Source organism: Belonocnema kinseyi, chromosome 8, assembly GCF_010883055.1.
Source record: "Belonocnema kinseyi isolate 2016_QV_RU_SX_M_011 chromosome 8, B_treatae_v1, whole genome shotgun sequence".
Taxonomy (NCBI): Eukaryota; Metazoa; Arthropoda; class Insecta; order Hymenoptera; family Cynipidae; genus Belonocnema; species Belonocnema kinseyi.
The window spans coordinates 138,948,621-138,974,218 of NC_046664.1; the positions used below are offsets into that span (position 1 = coordinate 138,948,621).

General features: G+C 33.2%; 2 protein-coding genes and 1 long non-coding RNA gene across 9 annotated transcripts in view; 1 reads left to right on the plus strand and 2 right to left on the minus strand.

Moving 5' to 3' along the window:
* LOC117177710 overlaps positions 1-25,598 on the minus strand; it is a 285,747-nt gene that overhangs the window by 237,681 nt on the left and 22,468 nt on the right. The window lies entirely within an intron of this gene.
* LOC117177707 overlaps positions 1-25,598 on the minus strand; it is a 236,937-nt gene that overhangs the window by 205,566 nt on the left and 5,773 nt on the right. The window lies entirely within an intron of this gene.
* LOC117177709 overlaps positions 1-25,598 on the plus strand; it is a 171,184-nt gene that overhangs the window by 11,099 nt on the left and 134,487 nt on the right. For 2 of the 4 annotated variants that reach the window (XR_004467741.1, XR_004467743.1), the window contains exon 2: positions 12,157-12,281. The exons of the other annotated variants lie outside the window; for them this stretch is intronic. The gene's annotated coding sequence lies outside the window, so the exon portion shown is untranslated. Of the gene's footprint in view, positions 1-12,156; positions 12,282-25,598 lie in introns of those variants that run through there. 4 annotated transcript variants of the gene reach the window in all.

Here is a 25,598-nt window from a genome sequence, read left to right on the forward strand (position 1 = left end):
ATTGTTTTGTATTGGAAAAATTAATTTTTCCAATATACAAAAATGGAAAAAGGCAGTCTCTTCTATTTTTATTAATATTTATATTAATATAGCACACAAAGTATTATTTAAATTTTCCTTTTCTTAAAGAAAGCCGTTTAAATTTACTTATAATTATAGACTAATGATGAAATTTGTACTGTTTTAACATTCGTCATAAAATTTGAAACGATAATAAACAATTATTTAAGACTATTAATTTTCCTAATTATTGCACGTGCAAATACATTTTTGAAATTTGAAACTATAGTAAAAACGATTTCCAATTTACACCAATATTAAAAGATCAAATTCCTAATAAAATTAAAAACTTCTATCGACTTCCTTTCTTGTCTTAATTTTTTATATATTATATAAAAGATAAAATAATTAATCAAATAATAAAAAATTAAGGCAAGAAACGAAGTCGGTATAAATTTTAGTTTTGCTTATGATTTTGATATAATACTATTGTTGTAGATTAGAAACCATTTTTACTATAGTTTCAAATTGTATAATTAAAAGTTAATTTTTTTTAACCATTTTATATTACTTGATTGCAATTAATACGAAAATGTTTTTTTCAGAGTGCGTATCAAAGACCTAAACTTCGAAAAGGTGCCACCTGAAGCAGAAACCCTTGAAGCCACGGGTAATACTAAGGAATAACCGAATATCAAAGGCAACCTTAATGACATTGATCCTACTACTAGAGGGAGAGAAAAATTGACTGAAGTCAATAACGATATCGAGCCACCAAATCCTTACAAAGATCTGTTTCAAAAAATTGTTGACGATCAGAAAAGTATTTCTATATCAGTTTCTTGGGGGAGAGCGAATTTTTCCCGGGGCAAAAATAAGGAACCTGCCATTTTTTCACCACTTAACAGGGATAAAGGATAAAAGTAGTCACGTAGAAACAATTTGTCAAAAAGATATAACTGTAGATCAGTGCATGACTCTTGCGATAAAGGTGAACGGAAGGCATGTTGAACATAAGGCTTTTGGGATCGAAAGAGACTAGTTAGACTCTACTGAAACCCTGCAAAATGTCGTTCACATAATAGATCGACGTGAAATATGTCAAGGTTCGTCAGATATCACACTTAGTTGGCTAGATAAAGCAGGGGCTGTGCGGCATAATAACTGTCACCAGCTATTGCCAATAGATAGTGATAATAAAATCTCCATCTGTAAGTGTTGCAAGACAGTGAAAAATTTGGTAAGGAAAAAAATCATTCGCAGACAGCACAACAAGAGTACAAATTATCTAAATGTCAAAGATTTAAGTCCACGAAAGCGAGAAAAGCTTCTCAAATTAAAAAAAAGTCTTGATTCCAAGAACAGAGCAAAACAACGTGCTGCAACCAGAGTTCAAATGTTGATAGGAGTTGTTCATCAGTTTCGAGACAAAATGATGAATGTCATTGAAGAAGCTCTTAATGAATCTATACATGAAAATGGGAAAATGAATAAAAACGAAAAAATAGCCATTCAAGAAATTTTAAAAGGTTCGAAAGCAAAACATCAGAAAGGCCGTTGGTATGCTGATGAATTGATCATTCTATGCGTCCTACTGCATATGCGTTCGCTGGCCATGTATCATATGATACATGACCTTAAGATGTTAGTGATACCTTATGAACGAACTATTCGTAGGTAAGTGTATACTTTAACTTTTAGAATGATTCTACAATTAAAAAAAAAAATTGAACTGCTTAAGTACATGTAATCAAATTCGCAATTAGTTAATTTAATGGATAAAAAATATGTTTTCACGAAATGAATACTACGAAAAATTTATTATTGGATCAAAAAACCATGACTTCTGACTTCGGCTGGAAAATGCAGGAGCAACAATACATGAGTAATTTCTGATGGAGGTGCTCCTAATATGAAAATGTGGAGTCTCATGGGTTGCAGAGGGAAAATGGAGGATTTCAAGAATCATGTATAACCTCATGTATTACCGAGATTTCGAAGCAAGGCATTGTGGAAGTACGGCGGAATTTTGCCTGAAATTAAATAACATGTTCGATGCCTTGAACAAGACTTCCATCGAAACAGGCCTTAAACTGGAGTCTGCTGACTTGTGTATATTTCAATGTACAATTTGCGTATTTTATCTGTTTAAAGAAGAATCAGTTTCAAGCTATTTATGAATAACTTGAAACTACTAGGCAGTCTGATAAGTCCCTGAAAAATGAAACACGGAGACGTTTTTTTGGCCAAAGTCGGTTTTATTTTTCAACATACTCTCCTTTTAGGTCAATACAGCGAGTCCAACGATTTTCTAACTTTTTGATACCGTCCGAAAAGTACTCGATCGGAAGGTCTCTAAAATACGCCTCAGTTTCAGCTATGAGCTCCTCATTTGAGTAAAAACGCTTACCGGTGAACCATCTCTTCAGGATAGGGAACAAGTAATAGTCGCTGGGGGCCAGGTGTGGTGAACACGGTGGCTGAGGAACCAATTCGAAGCCGATTTCATGCAATTTTGCTTGTGCAACTAAGCATGAATGAACAGACGCATTGTCGTGATGATAAAGCGGTTTTTTCTTCTTCAAATGCGGTCGTTTTTTGGCGATTTCGATTTTCAATCGGTCCAATAATGATGAATAGTATGCTCCCGTTATGGTTTTACCGTTTTCAAGATAGTCCACGAATATTATGCCATGTGCATCCCAAAATACGGAGGCCATAACCTTTCCGACCCATTGTTGCGTTTTTGGACGCTTCGGAGCATTTTGGCCCGGTGGAACCCACCGTTTTGCCTGTTGCGTTGACTCAGGAGTGTAGTAGTGTATCCAGGTTTCATCCATGGTTATGAATCGGTGCAAGAACTCGGTCGGCTTACGCGAAAATAATGCCAAATTCTGCTGGAAAGTTGTCACACGAATTCGTTTTTGGTCCACTGTGAGCAAACGCGGCACCCATCGCGCGCAGAGCTTCTTCATGCCCAAAACTGAATGCAAGATATTGCCCACACGTACCAATGATATGCCTACAGCATTAGCTATCTCTCTCAATTTCACTTTGGGATAATTCAACATCATATCATGGATTTTTTCGACATTTTCTGGTTAGTGACCTCTTTTGGGCGCCCAGATCGTTCAGCATCAACTGTGCGCGTACGGCCACAACGAAACTCGGTGAACCACTTATGAATCGTTCCAATCGACGGTGCAGAGTCCGCGTGATACTTATCCAGCTTGGCCTTGGTCTCGGATATCGTTTTCTTGCGAAGGTAGTAGTGTTTGATCAAAACTCGAAACTCAGATTTTTCCATATTAAAAAAAACGTCACTTCTCAGTGCTGTAACTTGTAAATGCGTAAACATAAATGGCTGAAGTTTTGACAGGCGTCAATTGAAGGATCAAGCTCGACGAAAATGGTTCACATTAGTGAATACTAATGCCATCTCTTAGAATTTTCAGGTACTTATCAGACTGCCTAGTAATTCTTCTACACAGACTTTTACGACGGAATATGAATTAGTAATCGTAATAAATTTGAAAAAACCATTCAAATGCAGGAAAATCCAGACATTATTCTAAATATACACCAAGACCTAACTCAAGTGCTTCCTTGATTTTCCAATCTTCCTAATCTAACTTCTGATCTGATTCCTTTGTTTAGAGACTTTTCGGAACCGCTAGATATTCTGAAAGGACAAATGGTCACCCTAGAATGCCAAATTTCCGACAAATTTACAAGATCCTGGCCTTTTTCAGTATTCTGAATCCTCCTCGTAACGGAAACTGTTCCGTTCCTCAAAGTGATCCCTCCCAACCTTTGATCTCAATGTCCAAACTAAAGGAAATATTTAAGACTGACACAAAAAAAGCCTCGGTCATTGACGAAATAAAAGAAAAATAAATTATTTTTATTACACTAGAGGACAGTGAGTTTAGCGACTTCATAAATGCAGTAGACCACGATTACGATCTGCCTCCAGTCATCGACTGTCTCATTTACTTTGTTACTGGTCAAGTGTCCAAAAATCTTCAGAAATTCATAAGTGTGAAACTTGTCGTACGGGATTTCTCTATTCTACAGAAAACTCAATGCAAATTCAACATTATCAAATTGCCAGAATCATCACTCTTAATCAGAAAAATCTGCAAGGACAACAGCAAGGGCTTATTCAGCATGAAAATAAACGTACTTTCAACTTTTTGCAAATAGATGAAAATTCCTTCCAAAAGCACAAAAATCGCAGCAACGTTTTCGAATTAGTAGTAAACGAAGTAACAGAGCAGCAATTCAACTTCCCCTGTTCTAAACATGCTATAGATGTTTACGTGTATTTTATATCGTTCTATTTGGAAAACCAACTAAGCCAATTTGCAAAAATTAAGATGGCTGAAACAAGGCAGGACAATGTCGAGAAGAAGAAAGCAGCAAGACTGGTTGAAACTTAAGTTTGCAGAAACTTATCAGACAGAAATTTGTAAACAGTTATTCTAAACTATGTTTGTACACTGTGTAAATATAAATTATTTATTGATCTCAACTCTGTGCCATCACATTACAAACTGTTCTTGATACATTTAGCGATTTATAGAGCAATTTTATCAATGCTTCACCATTGGTATACTTTTTTTAAATGTCCCTTTCTCATGCCATTTATTTACTCCAAAATTAAAAAAAAGGATTATAAAAATTACAATTATTTTCAAGTACTTTATTTTACATTAAAGCTTTTCAATTTCATCGACTGTGAAAAGCCTTACAGTAGAAGGCCGGTAACTTGCCGTCCGATAAGTGTACAATCCCCTTAAAACATCATCACACATACGGCATGCATACTAATGGTGATTCTCCCACTACGTGTGCTATTTTGCGAATGATTTGCGCCCATGATTTACGCATTCGCACACCTAACATCGTGCTGCTAGATGGGGCATCCGATAAATTCTCAATTCCTGGAATTTTCTGCCCCTATAGCCTCGAAGTTGGAAAGTTATCGGACTTGTACTGTACTTTTCAATAAAATTATTAAATTCAATCAATGTAATAATCATAATATTTCAAATGCAGTGCAATATTAACAAGTCAATGATTAAACTTCAAGTAAAATGAATTTGTATACTAGTTCGTTCTTAGGCTATATATAATTTCATATTTTTTGCGTTTGCAACTCAAAACAATATTTTAAAAAGTATATTTAATGTTCAATTATTATTAATAAATAATTATATCATGTAATATTAATATAATTATTCACTTTAATCAAGACAATAAATAATAATATCAACATTTAAATAGAGATGAGAGAACTTCTATTTGAATGTCCCGCAAAAAATAAACCGAATTTTCGTATAAAACTCGAGCAACTTACATTTTTTCATAATAAATTTTGCTTTGAAAAATAGCAGAAGCTTTCTTGATTAGCGTACAGCAGAAGAAAATTCGATAAAATGTTTTTTATTTAAAAATTGAATTTTTACGTTTTTCCCCATGCATTTGAATGAACCTCAGCCCAATGAACAATCAGCGTCACCGTGGCCGCGGTCAACTCTCATGACACTTATAAAGCATAGACTGGATAGGAGGAGCCAGGGGGCTGGTTGATAAGATTCTTGGACAAAAATAGGTTAGAATTAAATGCGGGCAAGTCGAAGGTTATGGTGTTCAGGAAAGGAGGTGGGAGAGATAAGGGAGGAGAGTGGAAGTGGAAGGGGAAAGTGGTACGGGAGGGGAAAGAGTTTGTGTACCTGGGCTTCCTATTTCGAAGGAATGGGGGAATGGATGGTCATATAAAAGAGAAGGTGCGAAGGCCAAATGTGGCGATGAAGCAGGTGTGGTGCTGGGTAAGACGTTGTTGGCATATGATTTTGTAACCAGAATTAAATTTTTTGATTCGCTATTGATGAGTGTTTTATTTCACGGAGTGGAGGTGTGGGGGTGGAAGGTAAGTGAGAGGGTAAATATGATACAGTAGAGATATGTAAAGTCGATACTAGGGTTCGCAAGGAATACGCCGAACTACATTGTCAGGAGTAAATATAAGGAGACATTCTTGGAAAAGGGAGGAAGTAAGCTGGTTAGGGAGTGTTGGTGAGAGAAGGAGAACAAACGTAGATGTGCAAAGATGGACGTGGAAAGGGATTATGCCAAGGAAAAGAGCGCAATATTTGTGTGAGAAAGGAGAGCAAGGAAGTCAGGAACTTATAGCGAGAATGAGATGCGTTTGCATGGAGAATTTTAATAGGTTCTGGCTTTCTAGAGAGAAGAGAAAGTGTAAATTGTGCGAGAAGGGAGATGCAAAAGTTGAGCACGGCTTGGAGGAATGTGAAGAGGTGGAAAGGAGTGGAATAAGCATGGAGGTATTGTTGTATGAAAGGGGGGACAGAAGGGCAGTAGCATAAGTGAAGGGGGTGGTCGGTAAGATGGAAAAGAAGAGAAGGAATCAGGAAGAGGAATGGAGAAGGAAAGATTGTAAATAGGAGAGGAAGTAGGTGTAAGAAAACCGTACATATTGTAAAAAGTAGTTAACTGTTAAGTATTAACCGCGGAGGCAGAGGCTGGCAATGCGAGGCAAAGCGAGAAAAGAGAGACATGCGTGCGAGGCGAGGCGCAGCGAGGAAGGTTAGGCTATAGAAGCGAGCGGATTTGTTATAAGGTGTGGACGGATGTTAATTTTTAAGAGATAGTATTAAGAAAATTCTGTAAGAAAATGGAAGTGTAATCAAATCAATTTTTTAAGGCCAACATGCCGAAAAATAAACGTTTATCTATTCATCACTTTCCCACGGGAACAAATGCTTACAAGTGTTGAGTAAATCAAAGAATCAGAAACAGATCAAAATCTCCTAATAAAAATTTTGACGATTCTGCCTAACAGCAGGACCATTCAGAAAATCGAGGATACGTTTGGATGTTCAAATCACATGGCACGCAGAGCCAACAAATTAGTTGCAGAAGGTGGATTTTTAGAATCTCGTAAGCCAAAAATAGACAGGCGACTTTCTGTTGACATAAAAGATTTCGTTTAGAGCTTCTACAGAACAAAAACAATTGATGCGTCATTCCAGGAAAAAAGAGTGTGTTACAATTATCAATGATGCTGTGGAAAAAGTTAAAGAGCAGAAACGGTTGATGTTATGCAATCTTAAATAACTACATAAATCTTTAAAAGAATTCTGTCCTCAGCAGCAAATGGGGTTTTCAAAATTTATGGAACAGTGACCAAAAAAATGCATATTAACTGAATGAACCAGCACACTTTCATCAGAATGGAAAGCTGATGCTCATGGGAGAAAAAATCAACGAATTAGCGAAGGACGAATTTGTCCCATTTCCTACCCTAGTTGCACTGGCTATCTCAATCGATATAAAATCCATATAAATCTGCAAGCAAGCAACCAAATAAATTTTTAACAAAGGAGTTCAAATTTTTATTTAAAAAAACACAAATTGCCAAACTGCAAGACAAATTTTCAACAAAGCAGTTCAATTTCCAACCCTGAAATATTAATTTTATACCAAAAAGACAAATCTTCAACAAAATAATTTAATTTCGAAACAAAGAGAAGAATTTTAAATACCAATAATGAATCTTCAACCAAACAAAGATTTTAACAAAGTAGTTCAACTTTTAACACAGAAGTTTGATTTTCTTACCAAAAAGACGAATTTTTAACAAGTAAAAATTTGTCAGTCAAGAAAGAAAAAAAATGTCATCCAAATTGATGAACCTTTACAAAAGGGTTAATCTTTAACCAAACAGTTGCAGTTTAACCATTAAAGAAGAAATTTCGATCCAAAAAATTAGCTTTCTACCAATAAATAAGAAGTTCTAACTAAAACAGATCAATTTTAAATAAAAAATGGAAAACTATCATATTCAGGTAGAAGTTAAATTAAAATTTAAAAAAAAACTTAAATCGTCAGGAGGAAACAACTGACGAAAATTAATATGAATAAAAGGCCAACAACTTACTAACAAAAAATGATATTAGGGTAATTTTTTAGTATATTCTACTCAAGCAATTGCATTTCTTAAAATTATCCTTGAATAATTTTTCACTCGGAAAATTTTGAAAATAATTATCCTTCCTTTTAAAAATAATATGTCTGATACTACCGGATCCAGACGTTTTGCTACTGGCACTTTTTGTTTTCTTATTATTAACTTAACCCAAAGATATTAATTTTATTATTCAATACCTCTTCATTCAATATTACCTCTTCATCGGCGCTAAATTTTTTTCCAGCGAGCATTCTCTTGAGGTCTGAGAACAGGAAAAAGTCGCTGGGGGGCAGATCTAGAGAATATGGTGGATGCAGAAGCAATTCGAAGCCCAATTCATGGAATTTTACCATTGTTTTCAAATATTTGTGATACGGTGCATTTGGTCGATTGTGAGCTCGCGCGGCACCCACTTTGAACAGAGGATTTTCATACCCAAATATTCATGAACGATATGTCCAACACATTCCTTTGATATCTTTAGAGCCTCAGCTATCTCGATCAACTTCACTTTGCGATCATCCAAAAAATTTTTGTGAACTTGTTTTGTTTCCGTCGGTAACGACCTCTTTGAGGTGTACACTTCGTGCATCGTCCTCGGTGCTCATTTCGCCTCGTTTGAACTTAGCAAACCACTTCTCAACGGTTGACTTCCCTGGTGAAGAGTCCGAATAATGTTTACCAAGCCAAGACTTGGCTTCAACAATATTTTTTTTCGCCAAGAAGCAATGCTTTATTAAAACACGAAATTCCTTTTGAACCATTTTTTTCAAACTAACCAAAGTTGCTTCACTCAAAACGCTCTATCTCAAAAAACTAATAGTCCGACAGCAGTGACATTTAAATATCTGTCTTTTGAAGGTTCGGGTTGACTAAAAATCATATGTATTTAATACTAGTGGCGACATCTGTATGTTAGCCTACGAACTTTTCAGCCGCACTGTTATTTAAAAAGATTTTAGAACAATTTTTTTTATTTATAACTCAAGTTTTCTAATTGTTTACAAAAATATAATTTTCTAATATTTTATTAATTTTATAAATCAACATTTTTGCTCATTTTTCACCCCCCCCCCCCCTGAAAATTTTATCCAGAAACGTTAACATTAGGTACATCGAGTTGAAACTCAACATGTGTTTTCAAAATTGGCAATAGAATAAGAATAAAAACTTATTTTTTAAATATGACCCGCATAAGTTTGTTTTATATACTTTTAGAAAAAGAAACACATGAGTCATAAATTCGCCCGCAATACCTGGAACCAGTACATGAAGGCGGGCGCTTGTCTTTTCCTCCATGGCTACCTGGATACCTTTGTCTTTCCAGTGTGCATGGAACGACACTACATACGACCCAGAAGTTAGCTATTTTGAAAAGTGTACCTTGAATTAAAAATACTGCAATAGTCCTAGCGTATTAGTCGGAAAGAAATTTCAAGTACACAGGCAGATTCCTCACTAACATATCTCTAGGGGTTTTTTTTTCAATTTGTTTGTAAAAGTTAATTAAAAATACTATTCTAAGACATAAAAAGCAGAATGATGAGTCTTCAAACATAAATATGTATTTTCAAACAAAAATAAAATTAATACATAAATTTTCACAAAAATATTTAAAATTACGGAACTTTTACCTAATAGTTAAATTATATAATAGTTCAAGATATATTTAGAAGTTTTAAAAAGAATTGAAAACAAAAACATTTTAAAGAAAATGTAGATTTTTGAAGAGTTTGAACACAAAATTTAGAAGCTTTCTGAACATTTCGAAAGCGTTGAAAGAAAGAAAAAATTGTCGTTATAAATTCCTAGGAAAACGAACAAATTTAAATAATTAATTTAAAAATATTTCATAAAATTTACAAACCTTTCAAAATACAGTCAGGAAGATTTTTAGGCAATTTTTTTAATTTTGTAGGATTTTCCAAATTTGTGGGAAAACATCGAGTCCCAAGATAACAACATTTTCATTAGATTAGATTAGAGAAAGTAAAGAATAAGTAAATTAGATTAGATTATGAGAAGATTTAAAAAGATTTTATAACCAATTTTGATATATAAATTAATATTTTTATCTTAAAATTGTTTAAAATTGTTTAAGATTTGTAAATTTTTGTATCGATCCTCCAATTCAACATTTTGTCTCAATTTTTTTTCTTGGTTGATTGAAAAAGTTTTCTTGTTAAAAAATGTAACCCTTTAATTAAAATCAATATTATTTTTTTTAAATTAGCATGCTTTGGTCTTAACTAAAGCATTTAACCTTAGTTAAATGTTTTAAGTTGTGGTGTTTCGTCTTTATGAGATTTTCTGCGATTGAAAATTATTCAATTTATCAACATCGTCTATTTCAAAGCTATTTTTATTTTCCTTATTATTTAAAGTAATATTTGAAGTCACGTGATTTCTCAGTTTGAGTGTGTGATGATAGCCTTGTCGCTTGAGAAAAACAGTGTATGAGTAGCAGTGAATCGCGACAGATCGTTGTCCGATCTTTTCGGATCATTAAAGTGATTAACTCAATAAAGATATTAAATATTACATCTTACAAAAATGTCTATATATATATATCGAGTGAGTGAGTGATCTGTGTGGTTCTCAAAAATGGTCTTAGTCTGCCAAGCATTCTATACTTTAAACAAAACTTGAACTATTAATTATTTCTAACAATTCTTCTCTGTCTATTCCTTATGTGGCAAAATTAATTAGTCATAAATATAAACATTAAACATTTAAGTTAATTGAAAGAAAACATATGTGCCAGTATTAAAGCATCTAGATTCCGTAATATATCAAACATGTTATTTTTAAAAGGAAGAATTATTCGATTATTTTCAAATTTTGCCAAATGCAGTTTCAAAGTTTTTTCGACACTTAATCAAATGCAATTTTCTGTGTTGGACTCTGTTAAAAGTTTTTGAAGATACCGTTGAAAACGACACTTGTGAATTTGACTTCATAAAAATCTTTTATATTCTGCTTTGCATTTGTTAAGAATATATTTTAAAGTAACTTTGGAAAAAAAATTGGTCAAGAAATACAAAAAATAATTATGTTTGTTAATGAGTTTCGACATTTAACTACGAATGAGACTATTCATACTCTTGGACTGAAAGTGCAAAATTACTAAAGTATAATTTTGAGAAATTTAAATGTTTGAAAATGAAATCAAATTTATGATTTTAGTTAATAAGTTTTCAAATCTTGCTAAATTTTAGCTTCCAGAATTTCCAAAGTTAAGCAAAATATTGCACCCATACATTGAAGCTACTACAGTAGATTTTTAGTAAAATATACTAAAAAGTTTTCCATCAATTTCACATAAGCCGGAACATTCATTATGTAATTGTTTACTTTGGCAATCAAAGAAACTTGAAAACAGGACTTTGCGCAGAAAAATGTTTTTCGAGTGCAGACTGTATTCGGTATTTAGGTTTAGCAAAATAAAGTACAAATTGTATTTATCATGATTACTTTAATAATTGTTTCCTATTTTGCGTTAAATTTTATTCTTAGCTGCGCAGAAACATGTATCATTTTAATGAATTTTATATAATTACAATTCATATAATATGCATGGAAATTGAAACAGTCTTATTCTTATTGTCTTGTTTATATACATTTTTTAATTTTTAATCTTGTTTTTTACGAGTGAAAAAAATTACGCTTCTTATCAAGAAAATATTCGTAAAAAACTTTTAATCTATTTGGTTGAATCAATTTTGGCTCACCTAATCTCGTATCTTGTATTGTTGTTCTCAGATATAATTTTTTTTATTTTCAATGTTTTTTTTTTCAAAAATAAAAGAAGAACTACTTATTCTACAAAAAATTACTTCCTGAAAAATTTCCTATTCTTTTTGAAGTGTACAATTACTGTCAATCTGTCTCTTTTCGTATCTTGCTATGTTTTCCACAAGATGGAGTTATTGTTATTTCATTAGTTTTTTTTTGCAACAAAAAATTGAATTTTCGATTTTTTATTAGCATTTTCAAACATTAAAAAAAAGTGGTCTCAACAATTTTCAAAATGCTCTAAGTTTCAAAATTTCTCCGAAAAAAGCTGACTAACGAACTCGTCCTTTCTGTTCATATCCTTACAAAGTATGCCAAAGGGGAATCCAATTAAATAATTCCTTTAAATTGTACCGTGTTAACAGGCTACAACGACAACGACAACAACGACGGCAGACAGACGCCGAAGTAAAAACTATCTTTTTGACCCAGGGGGTCTCAAAACGTCAACATTTGATGGAATCTGCGAAAGTCATTTTTCACATAAAACCAATATCTTCTCATTAGGATGACAATGTAAAAATGGTAAAAGGATTTCATTTTTCTGCTTTAAAAATTTTATAATTCTGAATATTGCGCTAACTAAATAGGAACGTATTATATCCCGGAAGCTAGAACCCCAAAATTTATATTTCGGAAAAATGAAAGTTAGCTCAAATATGCTATACTTGTGCCAATTTTTGCAGTAAACGGCTTATGAACCAACGAAAATCACTGGCACACTTTGTATAAAACTTGTATTTTTGCTAGATCCCCAACTTGTTACTAGCACATTACTAACCAGTTTTGTAGACGGTTAAGAGAAATATACAATTTTGTGTAGTGAGCTTTACCTGCAAAGCTTAAGAAATCTGTCATTGTCAGGGCATTTTTATACATCTAGAAAAACGTGAAAATTTCAGGGACTTTTCTTAAAATTAGGGGATTTGTTCGAGAGCGCGCTCAATTTTCTTTTTGTCTTGCGATATAAAATTGAATAACAATGATTTTTAATTTATAAAAGTTGATGTTTGATTAACTATGTTGTTGAAAACTTTTTTTTTTAATCAGTTTTTTTACTGAAATTTTACTATTCTATTTTTGGTTAAAAACTGATCACTTTTTGTTGAAAATTCATGTCTGGGCTTGATAATTCGAAAGTTTTTTCGAATATCGATATCGATATATCGAAAGTTCCGAATATCCCCTACTACGTCTTTCGTTAAAAAAAAGTTTTTGGAATAAAAATTTAATTACTTAGTTGTAAGTCAAACTTTTTTGTTGAAAGTTGATTTTTATGGTTGAAGATACATCGTTGCAAATAAAAATTCAGTTCTTTGGTTTAACATACATTTTTTTAACAAAAAATGTAACCCTTCAATTTTTGTTTGCAAATTACGTTCGTTTTTAATAGTTCTTGTTCGATAGAAATTAACCATCTTGGTTAAAAATGTATCTTTTTTATTGAAAATTTGAATATTTTAATAAAGGATTCGCTGTTCTAGTAGAAAATTCATCTTTTTGGCTTATTTAAACTATTCCAGTTTAAAGTTAAACACTTTTGTTAAAATTAATTCTTTTTGGTTTAAAATTGATCTATTCAACTTACATATGCAATCATTTTAGTTAAAAATTAATCTCTATGGTTGAAAATTCAATTGATCTAGTAAAAGGTTTATGATTTTAGTTGAAGAATCATAACATTGTTTGAAAATGTAACTATTTAAAAAAATTTTGTTTTGGTTGAAATATATATTTTTTTAAAGTGTAAATGTAATTATTCCAATTTAATATTCCATTATTTTAGTTAAAATTTTAAGTCTTAATTTTCTTTTAACTGAAAATGCACCATTCAAATTGGAACTGAGATATTTTCCAGGACCAACCTGTTTGTTCTCAGGTAGTAACCTGTGAAGTCTTGAGGGCGGGCGTCATCTATTCCTCTCTTCCGTTTATTCCAAAACGATATCCACTCAGAAATTAAAGTATGCTACTTTTACCTGAGTTAACGCTCCCCCCCCCCCCCCCCCCCCCCCCCCCCCCCCGATGCCTGAGATATAGAAAACTGAAGGAGCTACGAAATTGTATCATTATTCTAAACGTGGCGTTACACAAACGAAACTGCTTTCTCCCAAAGTCTTCAATCAGAGATGATATGATCGAGAATCACTCACTTTTTGTTGATAAAAAATATGTAGATTTAAAAAAAAAAATATTTCTAATAGAAGCCTGCATTAAGAAATATTATAATACTTAATATTCAATACACAAAAATGCAATGTTATCATTATTGTAAGCGTGGTTTTGCACAAACGAAACTGTTTTGTCCCAAAGTCTTAAAGCAGAGATGATATGATTGAGAATCACGCACTATTTGTTGACAAAAAATATGTCAATTTAAAAAAAAAACACATATTTCTAAGAGAAGCTTGCAATAAGAAATATTATAATACTTAATATTCAATGAACAAAAATGCAATTTTATCATTATTGTAAGCGTGGTTATGCACAAGCGAAACTGTTTTGTCTCAAAGTCTTCAAGCAGAGATGATATGATCGCGAATCACTCACTTTTTGTTGGTAAAAAATATTTAGATTAAAAAAAAAAATTATTTCTAAGAAAAGCCTAAATAAAGAAATATTATAATACTTAATATTCAATAAACAAAAAGGAAATTTTATCATTATTGTAAGCGTAGTTTGGCAAAAACAAAACAGTTTTGTCTCAAAGTCTTCAAGCAGAGATGATATGATCGAGAATCACTCACTTTTTTCTAATAAAAAATATGTAAAGTAAAAAAAAAGAATATAACTAAGAGAATCCTGCCTTGAGATACATTATAATATTTAATATTAAATAAAAAATGCAATTTTATTATTATGCTAAGCGTGGTTTTGCACAAACGAAACTTTTTTGTACAAAATACTTCACTCGGAAAGACACAGTAAAATTATGTTCTTATAATTTGTAATATTTTTCCATTGTAAAGAGCTTAGAATTGTACAATCAATTTAGAAATTTAGCGATGTGTTAACATAATGTTATTATTTTTTAAACAGGCAATCATAAGCAGAAGTTTCGTCTGATCAGAAACATACGTTAAAGTATAAATTAATAAGACATAGAACTTTACATTGCGAGTTCATTAATACATAAATAAGGGAAATTAATTACATATGCTTAACTATCGATCTATGATACAAAAATAGATCAGCAGTGACTACTGACGGTAAATCAAGGAACTAAAAACCCGGTTTTTCTACACTATCTCGCTTCATTTATTTTGTTTTAGTTTGTGCAAAACGTTGTCTAAATAAATTAATAAATCTAACTTTTTCGTTTATAATATCAGTGAATAAAACGAATTACAACAGACTTTGTTACAAGAGCGATGTCAACATAGAAATCACGGTTCAGATCGTGGTCTGTCATATTTTCGCCTACACCGTTGACTCATATAGCGCGCTTCTCAAAACGATCAAACGCTAAGCGCCCCAGATTTTACCTAGACTAATAAATCACTTCTTTAAAAGCAGAAATGGTACACAAAGTAACATTAGTAACTAGTGCACACATACCGATAATAACATTCTACCCTTCGCAAGAGGGTTGAACGCTAAGCGCTCAAGATAAGCGAATAAAACCAATCCTAGTAGCTTTAGCGGAACAAGCGATGTCTGTATACGAAACACGCATCAAGAAGTGGTCAGTAACATGTTTAGGCAAACCAATGACAATATGAGTCAACACCGTTTACTCATATAGCGCGCTTCTCAGAACGGGCAAACGCTAAGCGCAGAAGATTTGAACTTGACTAAGAAATCACTTTTTCAAAGGCCTTTCACAAAAGAAATGACAGAAAAACATACCGTTGTCGATAAAAATAATGAGTGAATGCTGCATGATGAACGACTGTCACTTTTTAAAGCAAAAAGCGAACGACTACAGAATGAGCGACGAACTGAAAGTAGGCCTAATAACTTAAAAAAAGTCGGGTTATTCTGGGTACAGCACATAGAGTTGCAAATGGAAGAGACCCTCTTCTTAAAATGGTCAGGAATCACGAAGAAGTGGGCAAAGGAGCGTTTCTGTACAAAGCAGCGGAGGAGGCTGCTGAAACACTCGGACTTGACTTCAGTATTAGGGGTGAGCAAAATGCATCAAATCTTATCTATCTCGAATACTCACTCCTGAAAGCCCGGATTAAGAAAGCACAAGAGAAAAACTTTCGTGAACAGCTCCTCGATAAGAGGATTCACGGTATCCAACACAGAAATGTGATGGATCAGTCAATGTCTTGTGAGCTAACGTTTGCTTTCCTTAAATCACCCGGATTGAAGTCTGATACGAAGGGTTTCATCTTTGCATGCCAAGACGGTGTCATTTCCACCTTAACAAACCGCCGCCAAATTTTGAGCCAAGACATTCCCGATGATAGCTGCAGGGCGTGCCATGCACACCCCGAGCATTTAGCTCACATACTATCTAGTTGTCCAACACAATGCGGCACTAAGAGTGCTTTATTACCATCTCTGTCACTCTTACGGCATTAACCTTAATATCGCTCCTCTAAATGCTCCTGAGGAAATCGAGTCAATTGTCGAGAATGGGAAGTGCCGCATGTACTGGAAATTTATATTCTCGACAATTGTTTCCGTTGCTCACTCGAGGCCTGACATGGTTCTTCTTGACTTCGAGAAGCGAACCATGTTCGTTATCGAATTTTCGGCACCAGCTGACAAAAACATCATAACCAAGGAGAATGAAAAGAAAGAGAAGTATCGAGACCTTATAAGGGAGTTGCAACGATTGTACCCGGAATATTCGGTTAAACCAATCGTCCTTATCATCGGCGCTCTTGGAGGTGCGAAACTTGCACTTGCTAATGGCCTAAAAAGCATCCCTGCCTGTCAAGAATATGCTAAAACACTTGCGGGAAAAATGCAGAAGGCGGTAGTCCTTGAATCACTCCGTGTTTTTAGGGTGCACGAGGCTTTTGCTGGATCGTGGTATTTATTCCTGTACAGACTGTAACCACCTATCTCACGGTCGTAAGACGTGGTTGTGGCTGAAATTTTACCGCGATTTCGCTGGGAGCGGGTGCAATTTTCCAAATTAGCACCCGCTCCCGGCGAAATCCTGCAGTTGTCCTTATGACAAATTTTTAATTATATATATATTAAACATATATTAAACAGCATTCACTTATTATTTCCATTGACGATGGCATGTCTGTCATTTCTTTTGTGAAAGGTCTCGAGAGCGGATAGTAATTTTATTGCTAAGCTTAGGAAAAAAATTCGTATCTGTTCCTTTCTGTATTAATTGTGTTGTATTTCTTATTCCCTTTTTGTGTTTAGTTTCTTGTGTTTTATTATGTTGTTTCTGAATTTTTCTTTCGTTTTATTAATAGTTTCTTCTGCCTTTCAAGACCATTAGAGCTTGTTTCTTTTATGGTTTAAAAAATGGCATTCAGAGTTCGAGTTAATTGCTATGTGTGCCATAGAGTCTATCAACCAGGAGAAATGGCCCGACTTGATGAAAATAATAATCCTAATAGGCAAAACATTGCAATTTTTAGACGCCTTCAACTTCGAAGACCACCACTTGAAGTCGCCTATAAGAGTAGGTTATGTCTCAATTGCAATCAATCGATTCGCAATGAGATAGAGGAGCTCCAACGTGACCCAGGCTGTTTAAGACTGAATGTTCTTACACAAACAGGCAGGCAAACGTTCATGTTCTGTAATGCTGATGTTAATACTCCAAGGCTTTCAATTGAATATAGAGTTAACGCTTTTATTGTGATGGACATTTTCATTCCAGAAGAAACAAGAGCATGCTTAAATCATTTGATGAACACGGTTTCATCTTAGGTCCCTTGCTTCCTGAACTACAAGCGATTAATAGACCGTATAGGATTCTGGGACAGCAGTTACTTCTGTTTTTGCAGCAATTCGTAACGAAGCAAATGTTCATGCGGCCGCGGTGTTTAATAATGAGGATAGTTTCACTGATGAGGAGTTTGAAGCTATTGCTCCTGTAACAAAGGAAGAATTTAGAGAATTGTATGCATTTTGTCATCCTATTCCGCAGTTACATGGACATGGTGCCAGATGCGTGAGGAAAAAATATCTGTTGACTTTCCTTTGCAAAATGCGTCAAGGTCTTTCTGATGAATTTCTGATAGTGATTTTTCATTATTCGAGCCAGTAAGCTACAAGCATGGCCATTTCTACTGTAAGAGAGTGTTTAATGCAGCGATTTGTGCCTGGTAACATTGGATTTATGGCGATAAGCAGAGAGGAATTCATTGAAAGACACGTGACATCATTCGCTAATGAACTTTATAATCCACAACCAGAAATTTCTAGAGCTATTGCTATCATCGATGGAACTTATGCTTACATGCAGAAGAGCAGTAACTTTAGCGTACTTCGACAGTCATTCTGAAAACATAAAGGACGTCACTTGGTAAAACCTGCTCTCATTGTTGCTCTAGACGGATACATACTTGAAATACAAGGACCATATTTTTCTGACTCGCGAAACAATGACGCACAAATGCTCATTAACGAATTTGAAAGATATGTGGAAGGTACGAGAGAATTCTTCGACATTGGTGATATTTTTATAGAGGACCGTGGATATAGAGATGCCCAACCACTTTTAGAACGCTTAGGAATTGTGTCCAAGATACCATCATTTCTCCAACAAAGACAGAGTCAATTGGTAACGGAAGAAGCAAACGAAGCTCGGCCAATAACGAAATCTAGATGGATAGTGGAATCCACAAAAGGCCACATAAAGTCCATTTTCAAGTTCTTCGAGAAAACCATTCCGATGGCTCATGTACACAATCTAAGGGACATCTTTCGTATTGCTGGTGCCATAATTAATCGATACCATCCTGTTCTCGAGATGCAAGGCGCTACAGCAGAGCTTGCAAGAGAATATATAGCGAGAGCTCGTGAGCCAAATATTGTGCAAGCGCGCGTAGGAGTGGACAATATGCGCTACGGAAATGCAAATTGGAATCGCCTGCATGAACTTTAAGTACCACAATTTCCTCGCCTTACATTGGAAGAAATAAGCGACATAACAATTGGCGTGTATCAAGTAGAACTTGCCCCATCTTACGTTCAAGACAAGCTGCAACGAGAAGAAGATGAAGAGTTTCAACTAGATACGCGACTTAATGAACCTAGTTTGATCAGAGTACGATTATTTTCTCGTTTCTGAAATGCGACAAGGTACCAACTGTGGATAGCGTTCAATGAGATCGATAACATAGGACCAGACAATAACGAAACGCTTCTAGGTTATTACTGCACATGTAAGTCAGGGGCCAGAACTCTTGGCACTTGCGCACATATTGCAAGCGTTTTATGGTTCCTGGGTTATGCACGTCACCAGCAACAAGTAAGGTATCCTCAAACTTCCTTGCTACAAAGGATTCTAGACGTTGCTAATAGAGGTAACAAGCGAACCCGAATCAAGAGCCAGAAATAGTTCAATATTTCGCAAAAGCTGCTGGGATTGGTTCTATTCGCTGATCATGGGTGCTTAGCTTTCGGCCCTCTTGCGAAGGGTACAATGTAATTATCGCAATGTACGCTCTAGTTACTAATGTTACTTTGGGTACCATTTCTGCCTTAAAAAAAGTGATGAATTAGTCAAGTTAAAATCTTGGGCGCTTAGCGTTTGATCATTTTGAGAAGCACGCTATATGAGTCAACGGTGTAGGCGAAAATATGACAGACCATGATCTGAACCGTGATTTCTATGTTTCAGCTAAATCCACCAAAAGCCATTTTCCCATACATTTAGTGCGGGGTCCTTGTATGATAGAATTATTTTTTATTTTATTTCATTTTTTATATAATATTTTATAAAAATTGATGTATCTTACTATTTATGTATATTACGTCCCGATGTTTTAAAATAAGAAAATTATAATTTCAAAATTGAAAAAATGTCGTTTTGAATTTTACTCGAATGGTTGATCAAAGTTTATAAATATTTTGCCTTACATTTGTCACTTTAATATAAAACGTCAGAAATTATTGGAAACTTTTAAAAACATTCATCTCTTAATTGCTAATTTGAAATAAAATAATCCGTATACGAGTTATTTATGAGTTTTATAAATGTCCACTCGTTGAAAATTAATCTTCATATCTACAATGTTGTTCTTGTTGCTATTTTTAGTTGAAGTTAATGAAAAAAATAGTTTGTAAAAATGGTTTTATTAAAAAAAAAAAAAAAAAAAAACAGGATACACAATTCAAATTATAGTTTGAGCGCGCCTAGGGCGCGCATCTGTCAGATTTCGCGCTTTGCACTCGGATATTTATTCTTTGCATTTGGAATGCTTGAATGAAACTTTATCAAAAAGATCTCTTTTAAATCGCAGTATTTATATGCGTGTTGATATTCCGAGTTTTCTACTTAAAGAAGTATAGATAAAGATTAAGTTTCTTTAAAGCTCTGTAGGCTTTGAGGTACACATTCTCATCGTGATTTCGCGCTGCGCGCTCAATTTTTGACATACATTTGTAAATTTATATTTTCTGAACCACCTTAAAATAAAAAACTACAATCCTTTTTTCATACATTTTTCTCTATCTTGCCTTGTTATGCTAATAATAGGATTTTAATTTTCATATTATTTTGTATGAATAAAGCAAAATATCCTAAGAGTCTTCTTTTAGATTTTGTACGTATCTCGCTTCTTTTGGCGTAATATTGGAATGTTCGATTTTGTGCATATTACTTATAATATATTAAAAGAAAATTACGAGTCCTATTGGAAAGTGGTTAAAAGACATTTTGTGGGATTTTTCAAAACCTATAATTTCTCTTTGAGATTTTTTGTCGTATTTTGCGTCATTTGGTTCAAAATTTGAATGTTGTGGTGTCACATTTCAGGCAATTCTAATACCTTCTCAGTTAAAAATTATAAGAATGTACTAAATTATTACAAATTTGTAAATTTTTTTTTATTAAATAACTTTTTTCTATCAATTTGTTTTTGTACCTTTTGTTGTTTTTCCACAATTTTCATTTTTATGATTAAAACCAAAAGTGCGCGTCCTGTCAAAAAGTAAATCATAACAAATTTGTAGCGAATAAAACAAAAAGTACGCGTCCTATCAAGAAGTGATTATTAATAAAATTGTAGATCTTTTTTGGGCTCACAATTTTTGTTGCTTTATCTTTTTTCATATCCTCTAGGGCTTTCAAAAAACAATTCTTTTCTCCAGTTGACTTTTTTTATATCGTACGTTGTTTGGCTTAAAATTTTAATTTTCGATTGATTCACACAATTTTGAAAATGCTATAACTCTGAGAATTTTCTTCTTATCAAAAAGAAAGCGTCATCTGGATCAATTTTTTGGCATTCTTTTGGACAGATAGACAGATAGACAGATGGACAGATAGACGTCAAAAACTTGATTTTCGGATTCAGGGAGTCTCGAAACGTAGAGATCCGTTGAGAAACTCTAGTATCAGATTTCAGACAATTCGAATACTTTCTCAATAATAAATTAAGAGAACGTACAAAATTAGAGGCCCTTTCATTTTCACATTATCATTCATGAGAGTTCTTGAGGTTCTCAAAATGAAGGTTAAGTTCGCTGAGCAAATATTCACAACCAAAAATAAGAAATTTAGAGCTAAATTCAAAAAGTTAGAGCTTTTTCAAAATTTCAATATTTACTTGGGTTAAAATTTATGAACTAAGGCAGCTCAAATTTTTTGAAAAATAACCTCTCTTGCACTGCTCCTGCCATGCCATAGACAATATTGCTTTTTATTATTTATATTATAGGTTAACTTGTATTAGAATTATATGAAAAATGTTTGCAATATTTCAAAAACATGTATTACTTTACATTTCTGTAGATTGCATTGCGGTTTAAAACGAAACAGAATTGTGAAGATTGAAATAAGCTCTACTTAAAAAGCGAAAAATCGAGATACGTTGTTTTTAAACGGACTCAGTAAAGTTACGAGGTTTAGAATCTGCACGCCACATATGCGTTGTTTTTAAAGAAGTCCGGTAGAGTTAGGGGATTTAGAATTGACACGCGTGAGATAGGTGTTTTTTACTAGGACCCATCGTTTCATCTAATGAAGAAACTTCGTGAGAATAGTTTCGAAATACATATACAGAGAAACACTTCAATAGCCCTCCCTTCTATAGCCATTCCGAGAATTGAGGCCGCGTCGTAGTTAGGTATAACAGGAACAGCGCAGGGGCCGCGGGATCTGCGGTTGTCATTCAGGCGGGCAGTCAAGCTTGAACAAACAAAAGCGGAGCGGGCTAGAATGAGTTAGTTCACACTCACCGACAGCGCCAAAATCGGCGCTATAAAAGAGTTTCACTGTATTTTATATCTAGTAGAAATTTGGATTAATATTTCTTAACCTATACAACAAAATTTTTTTCCCTTTTTTTTAAGTTTTCAAAATGTTGAAAAGTATATCACTTTTTTAATTTCTATAGAATTTAAAAATTTCATTAGGATAATCTATCCAAAAAATATTTTTTTCTATTTTACTAAACATTTTCAAAATTTTTTAAAGTATTCTAATTTTCTTCGAAATTGAACATTTTATTTTGATAATTTTCGAGTCTTCTACCCATTTATAAGAAATTTTGACACAAATTTCTAAAATGAAAAAAATATCTAATTATGAAAATGCTCTAAATTTTTAATAACCTTCATTTTGAGAACCTTAAGAAGTGTATCAAAGGCTGACTAGATTGGACAAATCCTTCAAAAGTTAGCGTGGTTACAACGTTCAGGTAACCATACATACATACAGACAGATCTACAGACAGACACAAACAAAATTTTATGATTTTCGGACTCTGTGAATGCCGAAACGTAAAGATCCGTTAAAAACCAGATATAGAAGATTTGGACGATTACATTACACTATCATGAATGAGAATGTAAAAATGAAAGGGTCTCTAATTTTCTATGTTCTCATCATTTATTATTGAGAAAGCATTAGAATTGTTCAAAATTTGACACCACCGTTTTTCAATTGATCTGTAGGTTTCGGGACTCCCTGAATCCGAAAATCAAGTTTTTGACGTCTGTCTGCCTGTCCACCCGGTCATCCGCAAATATGATAACACTCGAAAAAATGAACGGATCAAATCAATCTTTGGAACACTTTTTTATGTCCTAAAAGAAAGGAAATGTTCATTAAACAGCCATTTTGGATATAAATTAAAAAATAAGAGCATTTAAAAAATTTTTGGGATCATTTTTTTACATTTATTTTAAAATTTTATGTACGGCTATTAATAATATTCAGAATGCCAAAAAATGGATCCTGATGAGGTTTTTTTTGCTAAGAAAAAAATTCTCAGAGTTATAGCATTTTCAAAATAATGTGAAGTAATCGAAAAACAAAATTTTAAGCCACATAACGTACTATATAAAAAAAATTGATTAGAGGAAAACATTGCTTTTTGAAAGCCCTGCAAGATTATCATACAAACATTTTGTATTTTTTTGTTTAATCGAAAATTCTAATTTTTATTGCACAAAAAATAATAAAAAATTCCATTTTGTGGTCAAACTATGCAGGATATGACAAAGATACGTAGTTTTAGTTTTAATCATAAAAATGATATTAAAAATAAAAATGAAAAGTGTGTGGAAAAACAACAAAAGTTACGAAAACAAATTGATAGAAAAAAGTTATTCACCCAAAAAAACTATACAAATTTATAATAATTTAGTACATTCTTATAATTTATGATTGAGAAAGTATTAGAATTGCCCGAAATTTGACACCACACATTCAAATTTTTAAACCTCATACCACAAGGTGAGAGTCTCATTTACCACAAGGTGGGGTGTCTCCACACCCCAGTCGTTTTGAAACACATTTCGAATGATTTATGGTATAATATTATTTCTAAAGTATTTCACAAAATTATACAATTATTCAAAGGACTTTTTCAATCAATTTCTGCTCAATTATAACGAGAAAATTCCATTTCTTAGATTTTTTCAGTTATAGGAAACACAAAGGCTATTTACACAGTCCCTAACGCATAATATATTTTATAAAAGATAATAAAAGATTAAGTAATTTCTTGCAGTAACGTAAATAATAAATTGACCCAAAAAATGCAGTTACATAAACATCAGCATAAAAAACAGCATACAAAGATACTTGAAAACATGAAAAAGATATGTATCACATATTCCAAATAGCACAATAAAAATTCATATTATCGCTTCTCAAAACATCTGTAGCATGAATTAGTGACCCTCATCCATTCCCACGTGCAGAGGACAACTGAAGAGGAGGCTTTTGAGATCCATACCCCCCTGAGACGCTCTAGGCCTAGTTCCTGTGCCGAAATAGGGCCTTGGAGTGCCTAAACACCCCATCTTGTGGTGTGAGGGTTAACCAAATGACGCAAAATACGACAAAAGTCTCAAAGAGAAATTATAGGTTTTGAAAAAGCCTACAAAATGTCTTTCAGCCACTTCCAATAGGACTCGTAATTTTGTTTTTATATATTGTAAGTAATATACAAAAAATGGAAAATTCCAATATTACGCTAAAGGAAGCGAGATACGTACAAAATCTAAAAGACTCTTGGGACATTTTGCTTTATTCATACAAAATAATATGAAACTCAAAATCCTATTATTAAGATAACAACGCAAGATAGAGAAAACTGTATGAAAGAGAAATTCAAAGAATATCCGAGCGCGAGATAGGTTTCTCATTTTAAAACATCGGGACATAATATACATAAATAATAAGATAAATCAATTTTTATAAAATGTTATATAAAAAATCAAATAAAATAAAAAATAATTCCATCATAAAATTTTATCGTTTAATTATAATTTATTTAATTCATTAATAATTACGTAAACATAAAAATTTATAAATTATTGTTTTCTTAAATTAATAATCGTGAGGGAGGCGGTAGCATTAAACAAAAAATTTAACTCTACATCTGAAAACTCCAACTCGCTAATTCTACACACGAGAACCCTATCAATTTTAGCTTACTATGCTGATCAATTAAAACTTTTAATTTGTTTTTTACATATGAGTTTCTAAAATTTTCGCGTGTGTACACGCCAACATTTTATTCTCGTTTGTTGAATTTTCAAATGTAGTTCCATTTAGTAGAATTTCTAACGCTTGTTTTACAAAACAAAATAATATTATTCATAGACGGTAAATTTTAATTGCAAAATGACTAATTTTGATACAAAAAAAATGTAAAACCTGAAAATATTTATTACGATACAATCAAATTTTAATTCGATTCAAGCTACATATTTTCTTAATGCAAAATTTATTCAAATCATTAATTCATTCATTGAAGATAATAATTTAAAAAATCTTTAATATAACATTTTTCTTTTATATTTTTAAGTATTTACTGACTAAGTATCTGCTATTCGATGGACTTGTTCGATGCGCGAAGAACGTGGGGGAGAAGTAGTTGGTCGGCGTGTTCTGCGGGTTGAGAGGCATAGGGAGATCGGGCAATTTTCGCCGGGAGCGCCATCTACAATTAGTTCCTCGAACTATATGCGTGCCGCATCTAGACTTATAATATCTTTGTTTTGGTATGTGTCGGATAAGATTTAGTTGAAATATTTTTTTTTATATATTTTATTAAACTTTGTACTTTCACTTAGTTTTCTGTCGGCTCTTGCATTTTTTTAACCCTTTAACGTCAAAAGGACACTCTTTGAGTGGCCTCTTTTCTACTTTATTTTTCACGATGAAGACGTCAAGGAAAAAATTCGTAAAGTACCA